Source organism: Diceros bicornis, chromosome 39 (assembly GCF_020826845.1).
Source record: "Diceros bicornis minor isolate mBicDic1 chromosome 39, mDicBic1.mat.cur, whole genome shotgun sequence".
Classification (NCBI taxonomy): domain Eukaryota; kingdom Metazoa; phylum Chordata; class Mammalia; order Perissodactyla; family Rhinocerotidae; genus Diceros; species Diceros bicornis.
This window is the reverse complement of record NC_080778.1, coordinates 21,066,590-21,082,925: the sequence shown is the minus strand read 5'-3', so window position 1 is coordinate 21,082,925 and position 16,336 is coordinate 21,066,590.

Genomic DNA, 16,336 nt, shown 5'->3' with positions numbered 1-16,336 from the left:
GATAAGAATTTTTTATCTTAACCTTTGCACATGTCAAGAGTAGATGCTACAATCATGTCAAGTTATGTGTGGGCTAGTAGCTTTAAAAAGCCACACACCTGACAAAATGTGGCATCTCATGGTAAGGACTGTACAGAGAGACAATTTTTTCAAAGTAGTGACTTATGACTTTTGGACAAACTTTTTTTTTTCAAATACAAATTCAGGTGTATTTTTAAATACATGCAATGCTGTGGTGGAGATAAACTTCACTAACAGAAAAAGTAGTAAACACATTTGATGGCTATCTCCATTACCATTAAATTTGTGATATAAAACACTTATTCCCAGGGGCCGGCCCAGTGGCACAAGCTGTTAAGCGTGCACGCACTCTGCTGCAGCGGCCCGAGGTTCCCTGGTTCGGATCCCGGGCACGCACCAATGCACCACTTGTCAAGCCATGCTGTGGCGGTGTCCCATATAAAGTGGAGAAAGATGGGCATGGATGTTTGCCCAGGGCCAGTCTTCCTCAGCAAAAAGAGGAGGATAGGCAGATGTTAGCTCAGGGCTGAACTTCCTTACAAAAAAAAAAAACACTTATTCCTAATGCGTAAAAGAGTTTAACACAAGCATCATTGCTGCAATTTAGCAAGACATGAATGAATTTTTTATAATGGTTATGATTTTTATTTTAAAAATAAGCGTATTTTTGTTTTATTTTCTTTTAAATATATTTATCAGAACTAAGAGATGACTTACAAGGTACAGGACTTATGAACCCAGCATCTATATGATTTATAAAATTCTTGAAATAGGTTTTATTCTCTCTGAAGAGCCTTCTAGGCACATTAAGATATATTAACCAGAAAAGAACAAAATGATTTACGGTTGACTTACTTGAACCTGCACTCTTTCTCATTATGGGCAGGTAACTTTCTAATTTTGATGAATTGTATGTTGAGCTTGAGTGAACAATTTCAATTTCAGTATACTGGGAAGTAGCATGGATTACTCCATTACCGTGACCCTGGGTAAATAACTTACTGACTGTTACTCCTAAATTTCTCTATGAAACTTAACATGCTACTGCAAAGTACAAGCTAAATTGATCAAGGAGTTTTTTTATTATTATTACTAAGAAATATACATTGACTATCTACTATACTAGGGGTTATAAACTGGAAACTGACATTTATTTAATTCAAAACACTTTGTACAATTCCCCTTACATATATTTCCTAATTGTTACATACCTTCTGAAAAGTCCTTTTCCTTTCAATGGTCCTACACTCTTAAGAATAAAATTTTGGTATTATTGATATTATTTAGAGAAGGGAGTACTTGGAGTATTTAGATATCAGAGTGGAGTAAGACTCAAAGTAATCTTGTAGAGTGATTTCATGAGAATAAAATTGAACATATAAAATGATTACAATAAATTAAGCAGCGATATAGAAGCAAATAAAAACAGAATATTTTGTTTAAAATCTTTTTAATTTCTACACAAGAAGTGATTTAAAGGGATCACTAAACTATAAGAAAATGTATATATTTCCCTTAAGGGAAAGAAAGTCAGCTGCTCATGGAACAGAACCAACACCAATTTTTGGTATATTGATGACAAGTTCTTTACTGGCTCCTTTTTTGCCATCTTGCCTTCTATGGATTCTACACACAGCTGTGATCTAGGGAACTGGAGAGCAAAAGGTGAGCCTTATTGTGTGAATAAAGATGTTATTTTTGGTCACAAGTATAGGAAAGAGTAAGAAGTCAGTTCCCTCTGAGATGAGGAAGAATGCCAGTTGAATAATTTCACGGACTCCTTTTGTGTCCAAAAGGTTTTATATCATGCTTTTCTATGTCACTCGAGGGAAGCTAAGAGACAGATTAAACTTTGTCGAATTCTACTTTGAATAGCTATGTTAACTGTATGTTTGCAACTCCAGATTGGACCATGATCTCCGTAGATAACTCTAGATTTTTTAAGGCAAAAAAAAATTCCTTCACTTATTTCAAAAGATCCCATTATAACCCCTATAAAAACAGTTCAAGCTCTGAAGCATGAAATTTGATTGCCAACTCATCTATTTTCATTGCTCCCTGCACAGTATCATGATAATGTATCCTCGAATTTTAGTGAGAGATTTATTTCCGCTACAGATTAAAAACCAGCCATTCCCTTCAGAAACACATTTGCCACCATCCTTTTAGATTAGAGAGAACTTGGTTAATAGCGTTTAATGTTGCTGCATCCGGGTACACGTTTGTTTATGCATTTGGAAACCAGGAATACCACAATGATACTTTCTGGCATTTGTCAAACTCCACAGAACACAGAGCTATTTGTAGAACCACACAGCATCCAAAGACACACATGAATATCATATTTGTGCAACAACAATGGATCTTTTGTATTACGTCCCCATCAATACGTCTACTCTGGTCTCAGTCATGGAACTCTAAGCCTGGAGACGCAAATTCAAGAATACACGGTTTAAACTGGGACTACTTTGTGTACCTTCTTCACTAGAAAAAAAAAATCCTCTTTTCCAAGTATAAGAAGAGAAGCCATTGTTAATGGTGCACACATCCAAAACAATCAGCCGCCTTGAATTTGTAACAGAAAAGATTTGTATTTATCCACAGGAAGAGATGGGAACTTTTTAAAGCTCCGTATTTTCTCCGTTACCGATAATCAGTGACTAATTTGGCAGAAAGTTAAAAGATAAACACGTCACCTTGACACTAAATCTTGAATTGTTAGAATGACTTCATATTGACTTGGTCACATACCAAAGTGTTTATGAAAGTAAATTAAAATAATAAATGAACTATAGCAAATTGATAGCATATCTACAGACAAGAAAAATAGAATTAAATCAAGGGAATTTTGAACTTGGTTCTCTGACTGTACACTCTCGACTAGATACAGAACTGCAAAGAAGATTTGACCTTTACTTAGTAAGTTTACTATTGATCATATTACATGTATACTAGTTCCAAAATTTTTGTGTGTTTATTGTAAGATTAAGGAAATGAGTAAATATATTGATGCTCTTGAGAAACTGCTTTCACTGTGGGAAACGGGAAATACAAATATTGAATGGGGAGAAAGAGAAGAAGAACACTGTGCTGTTAGATTCTTACAAAATTCAACACCTATTCATGATGAAAACTCTCAGTAAACCAGAAATAGAAGACAATGTCCTTAACTTGAAAAACGGCATTTAGGAAACACAGCAAACTCATTTTTAATGGTTAAAGACAGAATGTTTCCCAGGAATATCAGGAACAAGGCAGGAATTTTTACTAGGGTTCCTAGCTACTGGAATAAAACAAACAAAAAAACTAAATAAAACCCTGAAGATTAAAGAGGAAGATTTACAGGCAATGTGATCTTGTATGTAGAAAATTTTGAATCTGTACAAAGATACCAAAACTAAAAATGGTTTTAGCAAGGTTGCAAGATTCAAAGTCAAAATATAAAAATTAATTGTATCTCTAAACTCTAGACATGAACAATTAGAAAATAAAACTAAATGAAAATAATTTCACTTATAATAACATCAAAAATATAAAATAATTAGGAATAAATTTGACAAAATATGTGAAAGACTTGTACTCTGAAAATTATAAAACACTGCTGAGGAAAATTAAAACCAAATAAATGCAGGGCCCAGCCAGGTGGCATAGTGGTTAAGTGCACTCACTCTGCTTCAGAGGCCTGGGGTTCTCAGGTTGGGATCCCGGTGCAGACGGACGTGTTGCTTGTCAAGCCATGCTGTGGCGGCGTCCCATATAAAGTAGAGAAAGATGGGCATGGATGTTAGCTCAGGGCCAATCTTCCTCAGGAAAAAGGGGAGGATTGGTAACAGATGTTAGCTCAGGGCTCAGGGCTAATCTTCCTCATACACACACACACAAAAAAAACCAACAAAAAAAAAACCCCACAAAAAACTAAATAAATGCAGAATTATACCATGTACATGGATTGGAAGGCTCAATATTATTATAATATCAATTCTCATATTTATCTATAGATTCAGGTGCTATCTAATTGCAAAATCACAGTGGGTTTTTTAATAGAAATTTAAAAGTTAATTCTAAATATGTTTAGAGATACAAATGACCAACAAGTCAAAGTAAATTTAGAAAAGAAGTAAGTTAAAGGACTTAAACTTCATAATTTCAGATTTACTGTAAAGCAATGGTAATAAATACAGTACAATATTTACATAAAAATTTAATAAATCAATAGAACATAATGAGGCTGGCACGTATTGGCCAATAGATTTCTGAAAAATATGCCAAGCTATTCAGTGGGGAAAGGATAGCCTTTCAACAAATAATGCTGGAAAGGTATGTGGTCACAGTGCCACATAGGTACCACTGGACAGATGTGAGAAAAAGAAAACATGATCATAAAACATAAGATCTCTGATAAAGATAAAAACTAACTCTTTATGAATCCTGCTTGTATAGACAGCGAATAACAGATTGCTGGTAACAAAGTGAAAGAACCTTGAATCAAAGACTTAAAAAGTGAGATGTTGTGAAGCTCTTCTTCACACTTCTTTGGTATTTAGAAAGGTGTGTTGTCAAAAGTAGTTAAGTATAGCTTAAGAGAAATAGACATAACCCTGGACTTTAAGTGTAAACAGAATAATAAATCATGTTGCAATCAATTGCTAGGTCATTATATACAAAGTCAACTTATAGCATATGTTATGCAGAATCTTACATCTTCTTCCACGGTTATTTTAATACATATTCCACTAGCAGCTTAGAGCCGATTGCTAAATTCTTGAGTACCTAGGGGTATATTTTGTGCATCACATCTGCTTTTCTTGGAGTTTTGAAAAGGATTTTTAATGTATAGGGTCTTCATTAGCTCCAGGAGAGAAAGCCATGTTCCTTTTTAGATTCACAGCTTACTCAGAGACTTAATATGTTGATGTGGTATGCAAGGTCTTAGAAGAGGAAAAGAGAGACATAAATTACAAAGAAGTATAACTCTAAAAAGAAATAATTTATCCATCACTATTTTAAAATGGCCACTGAGTGGTAGTTCTTAACACAACTTCTCCTAAAGTTATGCTAAAATTCCTGTGAAGACAAAAAGAAAAAACAGAAGAAAACTTCAGTGAGGAGACTTCCTCTTCTGGGAAGATAGAGTAGATATCTTTTCATTCTTCCTCCCACTATCTACCACTAAAATGCCTGAACATTATGTATAAAACGAACATAAGAAGACACCGAAAGGTGGAGAAAAGAAAACAACCAACTAGGCTTCAGGACTTAAGGAAGAACCACGGGGTGCGTTTCCTGAATTTTCGTTTTTTCTCATATATCCCGTAGCAATTACTAAAGGAGCCAATGACCTGCAAATGCTAACAGTTACAGACAAAAAAAAGCTCCTAAAAAAGCCTACTCTCTTTAGCAAAGAGGTAGCCTGATAAACATAAACTTTTAAAAAATAACTGTTCTACTGCCAATAAACATAAAATAACTGTGGCACCATCCCCACCAAGAAGGCTGAGTGGAAAAAGCCTAGACTTCCACTCTCACGGGCTTGGAACCCCGGTTCCAGAGTGATGTCAGAGAAGGAAGAGTGGGGATCAAGAATGTTCATTGCCACTGGATGGCAACAAGTACTCACCCCCTACAGTGTCAGGGGCGACAGTGTGGGGAGCCTGGACTTTCCATATACCTGGAGGTAGGCAGGCACTCCTCACCCTCCTCCCTGAGAAGGTGTCAGAGGAGGCCTAATGGGGAGTCAGGATTTTCATCATTATTCAGCAGCGATGAGGCCACTCTTCTCTTCTGTGGTGTCAGTGGAGGCCACATGGCAAGCAGTAATGGGGCACCCATTGCTCAAATAGCCAAGGTGGTTAACACTGAAGGCCGATGAAGAGCCTGATCCCTGACCCCAAGAGCAGCAGCAGCGATGAACTGCTTCCCCTCAAAGGCAACTGTCAACAGATGCCAAAAGACGTAGTCTCCTACATGGCACTAACACGTTACTCCCAGCAGGAGTAACGTCAGGGAAAGGCTGCTACAGCAGAAGATTTAAATGAGATCCAGGGACTCACTGCGGATTACTCAAAATGTTCAAATGTCCATCAAAGATCACTCATTGCTCTAAGAACCGGGAAGATCTCAAATTAATGAGAAAAGACAATCAGCAGATGCTGACACTGACATAAAAAAGATATGAGAATTATCTCTGAAGGATTTCAATAGTAGCCAACATAAAAATGCTTCAGTGAAAATTATGAACATGTTTTAAATAAATAAAAACTAGAAAGACTCAGCAAAGAAATACAAGCTGTAGAGGAGAATACAATGGGAATTTTAAAACTGAAAAAATACAATAACTTAAATTTTAAAAATTTAATGAATGGGTTCAATAGCAGAATGGAAAGCACAGAGGAAAGAATGAGTGAACTTGATGGTATGAGAGTAGAAAGCACATAATCTGAATGTCATGGTGAGCAAAAATATGAGTAAATACGGCAGGTTTTTCTTCTCTTCTTGAGTTTTCTAAATTATGTTTGGCAGTCAAAACAAGTATCATAAAAATATCATGTGGTTCTAACTATATATGGAGGAAAAATTTTAAACAATTCTATTATAAATGGAGGAGCGTAAAGCCATGTAAAGAGAGAGAATGTTTTTATCCTTCACATGAACTGGTAAAATGACTATAATAGTAGACTAGGATAAGTCATCCATATATAATGTAATTCAAGGCAAATTATAAAGTATGTTCAATTAACCCATAAAAACAGAAAAGAAAAAAAAGCAGTGAAACAAAAAACAAAAAGAATAATGAGAAAAAAATACCAATATAGATCATATTCTGGGCTGTAAAAGAATCTTTAACAAATTAAAAAAAATTGAAATCATGCAGAATTTTTCTCTTACCACAGTGGAATCAAAATGTAAATCAATAACAAGAAAGATTACCAGAAAATCCCTGAATACTCAAAAAGACAATTCTAAATAATTCATGGGCAAAGAGGATGTCTCAAGGGAAATAAAAAATACATTAAACAGAGTAAAGGTGAAAATATAACATATCAAAATTTGTGGGCCACAGCTAAAGTAGTGCTGAGATGGAAATTTATAGCACTAATGCTTACTTTAGACAAGGGGAAAAGTCTCAAAACAATACTCTAAGTTTCTACCTCAAGAAAGTAGAAAAATGAGAATAAAATAAACCCAAAGCAAGCAGAAGAAATAAAACAATAAACAAAAGAGGGGATATCCATGAAATTAAAAGAGATAAAAATAGAGAAAATCTTTAACTCATAATAATTCTTATGTTCAAGCGGCATATTTTAAGGCGGCGTATTCTGCCACTCTCCATTAGACACATGGGTCAATGGAAGAACAGAGTGCCTGTAAATACCCTGACACAAGTATGGCCAACTGATATTTGCAAAGGTGTGCAGCAATTCAATGGCAGAAGGATAGTTTTTTGAACAAATTGTGCTGGAGCAATTGTATATCCATAAGCACAAAAATGAACCTCAACTTAACCTTGCACGTCGCACAACAATAACTCAAAATAGATCATAGGTTTAAATGTAAAATATAAATTATAAAACTTTCGGAAGATAACAGAGGAAAAGATCTTTAGGACCTAGGACTTGGTGAAGAGTTCTTAGGCATGGTGTACCATCCATAAGAGGAAACTTTGAGAAATTAGATTTCATGAAAATTAAAACCTTTTGCTCTGTGAAAGACCCCGTTAGAGGATGAAAAGACAAGCTACAGACTAGGAGAAAATATTGGCCAACTTATCTGACAAAAGACCAGTGTCTAGAAAATATAAAGAATTCTCAAGACTCAATAGTAAAACAAACAAAACAATCCAATTGGAAATGGGCAAAAGACATAAAGAGATATTTCACTGCAGAGGATATATGATTGGTAAATAACTACATGAAAAGATGTTCAATATCACTAGTCATTAGAGAAAGGCAAAGTAAGACCACAATGAGATATCACTATACATCTATTAAAACAGCTAAAATAAGACATAAGAGCCACTAAATACTGGAGAGAATTCAGAGAAACTAAATCTGTCATACATTCTTGGTGGGAATGTCACATGGTACAGGCACTCTGGAATACAATTTGGTAGTCCCTGGACTGCAATTTGTAAAGTGGTACAGGCACTCTGGAATACAATAAAAAAAACTACACTTGCAACTACAATATCATTCAACAATTGTAGTTCTAGACATTTATCCCAGGGATATGAAAATATATGTTCATATAAAACCATATAGATAAGTGTTTATAGCAGTTTTATTTGTAACAGCTAAAAACTAGGAACAACCTATATGACCTTCAATAGGTGAATGGTTAAACACTGTGGTACATCCATACCATGAAATACTACTCAGCAATGAAAACGGTTGAGCTATTGATCCATGCCAGAACTGGGAGGGATTGTAAGGGCATTATGCTGAGTGAAAAACGTCAATCTCAAAAGATCACATATTTCATGATTCAATTTATATAAAAATATAAAAAAATTAAAATTATAGAAATGGAGAACAAATTAGTGATTGCTAGGGGTTTGGAATAGTAGAGGGAGTATGCATGTAAATGGATAGAATAAAAGATATTTTTCTGACAGAATTTTATCTTAATTTTAATGGTGGTTACACAAACCTACATATGTGGTAAACTGACTTAGAATTATATACACATGTACCAATGTCAGTTATCTGGCTTAAATATTGTGCTATAATTACAAAGAATATAATAGAGGGAAACTGGGTGGAGGGTATATGGGACCTCTGTGCTATAATATCATTGGAAATTTCTATGAATCTATAACTATTTAAAAATAAAAAGTTAAAAGAACGAGTGAAGATTTTGAGTAATAGATTGTTTTTAGAATCATGGAGAAATTGTCTTTAATTCAGCAAGTGGAGCTGAAATAGAAATGAAGAGTTTGGGGCCGCCCTGGTGACGTAGTTGAGTTTGTGCACTCTGCTTCAACGGCCTGGGGTTCACAGGTTCGGATCCTGGGTGCGGACATACACACTGCTCATCAAGCCATGCTGAGGCGGCGTACCACACAGAAGAACTGGAAGGACCTACAACTAGGATATACAACTATGTACTGGGGCTTTGGGGAGAAAAAAGGAAACAAAGAGAAAGATTGGCAGCAGATATTAGCTCAGGGCCAATCTGCCTTAAAAAAAAGAACTGTTAATGCTCTGATATTTAAAACAAACAAACAAACAAATGAACAGTTGTCCAGAGTTTTGTTCCTATCATACTTTGCTCAATAATATTGAGATTAATTGACAAATGGTGGGATGACACTTTGAACCTTCCCTTCATTTTGACCCCAGACTCAGAGAATCTAGAAAATCTTATGATTGTCCCATTACTGTCTAGGGGCTGCTAAACACCTCCTCTCACAAGCTGTTTGTTAACTTACACTTGTTTCTAACAGACACAAACAGGAGAGAAAGAGGTGGGATACCCAGGGCAGGGGTGAATGATGGCAGTTACTCACTATTATCAAAGAAGTGTTTTTTTATTACTCATTAATAAAGATCTGTAGGCAATAGTGGAGAGCCAGGCACAGTAAATGCTTCATATTTGTGTACCAGTTCAGAGAATCAGAAAGCAACACAGATGAGGTCAAAGAAGACCTGTCTCTCCTGAGTGAAAAAGAATTAATGCAATACGTGAGAATAAGCATGTCATTAAAAAAAAAAATCCATTTTGAGTTAATTTAGCAAACATGATGTAATCTATGCAGAAATAGAAGAATAATGATATACACCTGAAATTTATACAATGTTGTAAACCAATGTTACCACAATAAAAAAAAGAAAGAAAAAAACACCAACTCTGGAACCAGAGCCGAAGGTTTGAATTTCTACTCTACCATATTTTTCTCTGCATTCTCTGAAATAGAATTAAAAATGCCTTGTGAATGTGATTTTAATGAATAACAATACATGTACGATGGTGCAAAAATAGGTTATTATCTAGGTTAGTTGTTTTTTTGATGTGTCAAATAACAACAATGTTATTTATATATTACCTTTGAAAATATTAAAACATAAAAAGTAATTATAGAACATTAATATAATACTTTATTTTTAATGTCAATAGGACTGAAATGTCTCCCTTGCAGCCATCCAATATAACTACAATTAAAAATTTTGTGCATTTTGTTTCACATATGTTGTTACAAATTTTGCGGAAATGTGTAATGTCAAATTAAAAGGTTTCTAGACTTCTATTTTAAAATACACACTAAGTGGTAGTCTTTAATACAGATTCTCCAAAAGTTATGCTAAAATTCCCAAGAAGACTCACTAAAAATGAAAATTTAAAGAGTGAACATTTCAACTAATTGATTAATCCTACATGTGTATAATTACATATTTTAAAGAAATTAAACATCTTTATCTATTAAAGAAATTAAACATCTTTATCTATTTATATTACATTTATATATGTATGTATGTATGACATTTTTATTCAATTAATACGTACTCGACAATTTCCTGGTTGGTGCATATAGATCTACTTATTTTTTTTTAATGTCCATATAATTTTCTAATAAATGGATATATCATATTTTATATAATCACTCCTCTTTTGATGAGCATTTAGCTTCTTTGCAACGTATGCTAACAGAATTGTAATTAACCTACACTGTGGCTGGATCTTCAAAAGTGAATTTTAATTTTATATTCAGTCACATGAAATTCATAGGAATATATTTTTACATACGCTAGGTCTCACAAAAGGTGCCAATAATTTAAAAAATAGTTAAAGTTATAAAGGAGAAAAATACACCTCATTATAGGTTTTAAGACTATCTATAATTATAATTCTTTTTAAGGAAATAAGTTATTTAATATTAAATTAACAACAATAATACTACCGACAAAATTAACTTATTTGGTAAACTTCTTGGTAAATGATGAATGGAAGAATAAATCAATATTAAAAAAAATTTGTCTCAAACTAAAAGCCTATATTATATTGAGTAGTAATCTTAGAGTCATTCCCGTTAAATTCGATAGAAGAATGGCATTTTTATCTTTTATCATTGAAAGTTGATGAAAATTTATTAAGGTAGAAAATCAAGATATAGATATTGGAAATAAATGCTATATCCTCAATTTCAGATGGTATTTGTACAGCAAAACAAATATCAGTTGATAAACTGTCAAGAATTCTACCAAGATTTTGGTTACAGAAGATAAGAATTCAATAGTTTACAATATAATGGCAATAACAACTTAGAAAACATAATGAAAAATACTTACAGAAATTATTGGGGTTTAAGCGGGACCAATATGCAATATTACTCTTTTCTCCACCTGAGTTTCTAGTAAATACAACATAAAACAAAACTAATAGAGGATGTAGCATCATCTTTATTGCCGATAAGCTGATGTTAAATAATGTGCTGAATCTGCAGGAAATTGGCCTTCTTACTACTGAACTCAAGAATTAAAGAGACTTAAAACCTGTAATAGTGCTGGATCTCTGCAGGCCTCCAATGCCATGGCCAACCCCTGTTAAGAGAGCGAGGAGGATCACAGCAGAACATGCTACCTCTAGGGGGAGTTCATTCCCTGGGGAGCAAGAGAGAGAGAAGTCTGGAATAATTGCACCGAGTTTATTCTTGCAAAATCATCAGTCAGATTAAGTTACCCTTCTTCAGGTAAATTTAAGAGATTGAAAGGGGAAAGAAGTGGATTAATAATGGATCTTCCTCCACTGGGGAGGAAACGGAATGTGGGGGAGAATCAATCCACACCAACAATAAACAAGATAGAAATACAAGCAATATATTTGTATAGGATAGATATGAAGCCATCTACTACAGTTGAGAGGAAAAAATAAATAATCGGATTAAATGTTGAGAATTATCCGGTGTTTCTCTAGGGAAAACATTCATTGTAAGGCTATTGCATCTCCACAAATATATAATAGGACGACGCATTCAGTTAATTTTGTTGCGTGTCTGGTTTAGCATTTAGTCTGCCATCTCTGAAGAATGACCTTTCTGCTGCTTACATGTACTGGCTGCAAAGTAGTTTCAGTTTGGCTCTGGTTCAGCACCCAGCATATGAAATAGAATCATGAGGCATTTTTGTAAACTGTTCTCCAATTTTGAGTTATTCCACCCTACTGATTTAGAGATTGCGTAAAATAGTACATTTCGATAGAAGTATCATCATTTTAAACTACGTGCATACGCTTTTATTTTCCTCTGCCTTCTTGCAGTGCTATATAATAAAAAAATGTACAGGGCTCAGTTCTGTATTTAAATTGAATAATTAGAGAGTTTTGCTTTAGTACAAGAAAACAATTAGAGTCCTACCAACCAATGGAAATATCAGTGTACTTTGAGTTACAATTCTTGCTGGAAAGTTCAAGATAACTCTAACTTCAGCTAGTCAGAACACTTAAAAATATTGAGAAATAAATGCATGTTGTTGAACTGGAGTCCTACTTCATTGACTGAGTGTGCAAGAGAAAGCAATCAATACTAGGATCCTTACCACAGTCGTGGGAGTTGTTGAGTGTTCTGCCTCCAACTTGGGAAATAGATATAATTAAGGGAAGTTTGCCTTAATGATTCGCCTTAGGATCACTATTAGTAGAGACCTCTAGGGACTGTGGTTTCTACTTAGGGTCTTCCAATTTGACTATACTGCTATCCAGTATAGGAAATTAATGAAAGCTTCACGAAAAAGATACATTGTCTGCCCTACTGAATCTGTTCCTTTTAGGACTACATTTGCCTTCTTAAATATTTAAGTGTCTCTCTATGTCTTACATCTTCCAAATACTTCTCTTCATGTATAAAGTATGACTTTTTCATTTTCAGTTATGACAGATGGCAGCTGTCTTTAATGGCCAACGTGAAGATGAATGATTGCCTGGAGGTTCATTCTTTATTCAAAAATTTTTGACAGCCAAATAGGCAAACTGATTTTTCATATAAGAAGGACAACAGGATGCTCATCTAACTCATGCTTCTAATAGTAATGTGTATTACATGTAGTACTTTATAGGTTTATAGCAAAGAAACACATTGTGATGGGCGCCTTAAAACATGGATCTTAATGATCCTTGCTTTGTGGTATTCACACCCTTTCTAGTCTACTGTCCATGAGTGTAGACTGGATCTACAAATGTGCTTTTACAAACAGAATATGGTGAATATAGTGGAGAAAACTGCTATATTATTAACTGACCTATGATCCTATGCAGTAACCCACATGGCAAGAGAGTGAGGGTGTCCTCCAGCTAATGACCAATGAGGAACTGAGTTACTCTGGCAGTCCACAAGGAACTGATTCTTTCCAACAACCATGTGAGTGATTTTGAAATCAGATCCTTCTCTGGTTGAGTCTTGAGTGTCTGCAGCCCTTCCCAACAACTGGATTGCAGCCTTGGAGAAGAATCTGAGAAAGAGGAACAAGAAAATTTGAGCCTGGATTTCCGACTCACACAAACAGTGAGAAATAAATATTGTTTTAAGCCATTAGGTTTTAGGGTAATTTGTTAGGCAGAAATAGGTAACTAATACAAACATACATGCCTCTAATGTTTAAAATAGATGACATTGTCCCAGAGAACAACAACAATATATTTATTACAATTGATGAACCAACACTGACACATCATTATCACTCAAAGTCTGTGGTTTATATTAGGGTTCATTGTTGGTGTTGTACATTCTATGAGTTTGGACAAATGAATAGTGATATGTATCCACCATTATAGTATAAGAAGGTAGTTTCACTTCCCTAAAAATACTCTCCGCTCTACCTATTCATCTCTTCCTCTCCCCAACCCCTGGAATCACTGATCTTTTTACTCTCTCCATAGTTTTGTCTTTTCTAGAGTATCATATAATTGGAACCATGCAGTATGTAGCCTTTTCAGACGAGCTTCTTTCATGCAGTAATTTGAATTTGTTTCCTCCATCTCTTTTCATGTCTTGATAGCTCAATTATTTTTAGGGCTGAATAATATTTCATTGTCTGGATATACCACAGTTTATTTATCTGTTACCTACTGAAGGGCATCTTGGCTGCTTCCAAGTGTCATCAATCATGAATAAAGTTGCTATAAGCATCTGTGTGCAAGTTTTGTGTGGAGAGGAATATATCACTCTGGTGGGGGATGTTGATAGTGGGGGGGGCTGTGCATGTGGGGAAAGGCAGGAGGTGCATGGGAAATCTGTACTTTCCACTCGACTTTGCTGTGAACCTAAAATTGCTCTAAAGTATAAAATCTATTTAAATAAAAAGTCAACTGGGTCAAATATTTCTTGCATGAACTACAGACAATAAGCTTATACTTTTGATATAAAAAATCAGATTTAATTTATTTTTTTTAATGGTTATAAATTGCTCTTTTATTGAATACCAGAATTTTTGTTTGTGTATTTAAGGAGTCTCTTTAATTCAAAGAGTATCTAGAGGCTGATTTTATTATTTTCAAAGTCTTGATATTATCATAGAGCAAGCCAGCTATTTGAATTTTACTAAGCTTCTATATTTATATAGAATGATACTTGCATACACTAGTTTATGTGATATGATAGATGCATACACTCTAAGAACAGCTTCTTGTGAGCCTCTGATCATAACATTTTTGTCAACCAATCTATAGATGACCTTGTTTTATGTGTGTTTCAGTTTATAAAGATACTTTATTGAATATATATTGTTGATTCACTAATAATGAACTCACAGCTAATGGCACTGTTTAACTAATGCCTGAATGAACCTAGCAGATGTATTTTTTCTGCAACACACATCACAGCCTTCTTGAACTTAGGAACAGCAAACAGCACTACATTTGGGAGCATTTTTTTTTTATTATTATTGATGTTTAAATAGTTTATAACATTGTGAAATTTTGGGTTGTATATTTTTGTTTATCCATCACTATATACATGTCTCCCTTCACCCCTTGTGCCCACCCCCTACCCCCATTGCCCCTGGTAACCACAATAGTGTTTTCTCTGTCCATTTGTTGGTTTATATTCCACATATGAGTGAGATCATACAGTGTTTGTCTTTCTCTTTCTGGCTTATTTCACTTAACATAATACACTCCAGGCCCATCTATGTTGTTGCAAATAGGACAATTTTGTCTTTTTTTATAGATGAGTAGTATTCCATTGTATATATATACACATCTTCTTGATCCAGTCATCAGTCGAGGGACACTTGGGTTGCTTCCAGTTCTTGGCTATGGTGAATAATGCTGCAATGAACATAGAGGTGCATAAGCCTTTTTGGATTGTTGATTTCAGGGTCGTTGGATAGATTCCCAGTAGTAGGATAGCTGGATCCTAGGGCATCTCTATTTTTAATTCTTTGAGGAATCTCCATACCGTTTTCCATAGGGGCTGCACCAGTTTGCATTCCCACCAGCTGTGTATGAGGGTTCCTGTTTCTCCACATCCTCTCCGACCTTTTTTGTTTTTTGTCTTGGTGATTATAGCCATTCTAACGGGCGTGAGGTGATATCTTAGTGTTGTTTTGATTTTCGTTTCCCTGATGATTAGTGATGTTGAACATCTATTAATGTGCCTATGGGCCATCTGCATATCTTTTTTGGAGAAGTGTCTGTTCATTTCCTCTGCCCATTTTTTGACCGGTTTGTTTGTTTTTTTGTTGTTCAGTTGTGTGAGTTCTTTATATATTATGGAGATTAACCCCTTGTCAGATGTATGTTTTGCAAATATTCTCTTCCAGCTATTGAGTTGTCTGTCCATCTTGATTCTGGTTTCATTTGTCTTGTAGAAGCTCTTTAATCTGATAAAGTCCCACTTGCTTATTTTTTCTTTAGTTTCCCTAGTCTGGGTAGACATGTCATCCAAAAAGATTCCTTTATGACCACTGTCAAATAATGTGTTACCTATATTTTCTTCTATGAGATTTATAGTTTCAGGTCTCACTTTCAGGTCTTTGATCCATTTGGAGTTAATTTTTGTGAATGGCAATAGTAGATGGTCCACTTTCATTCTTTTGCATGTGGCTATCCAGTTTTCCCAACACCATTTATTGAAGAGACTCTCCTTTCTCCATTGTAGGTTCTTAGCTCCTTTGTCAAAAATTAGCTGTCCGTATATGTATGGCTTTATTTCTGGGCTTTCAATTCTGTTCCATTGATCTGTGTGTCTGTTTTTGTACCAGGACCATACTGTTTTGATTACTATTGCTTTGTAGTATGTTTTGAAGTGAGGGATTGTAATGCCTCCAGCTTTGCTATTTTTTCTTAGGATTGCTTTAGCTATTCGGGGTCTTTTGTTGCCCCATACAAA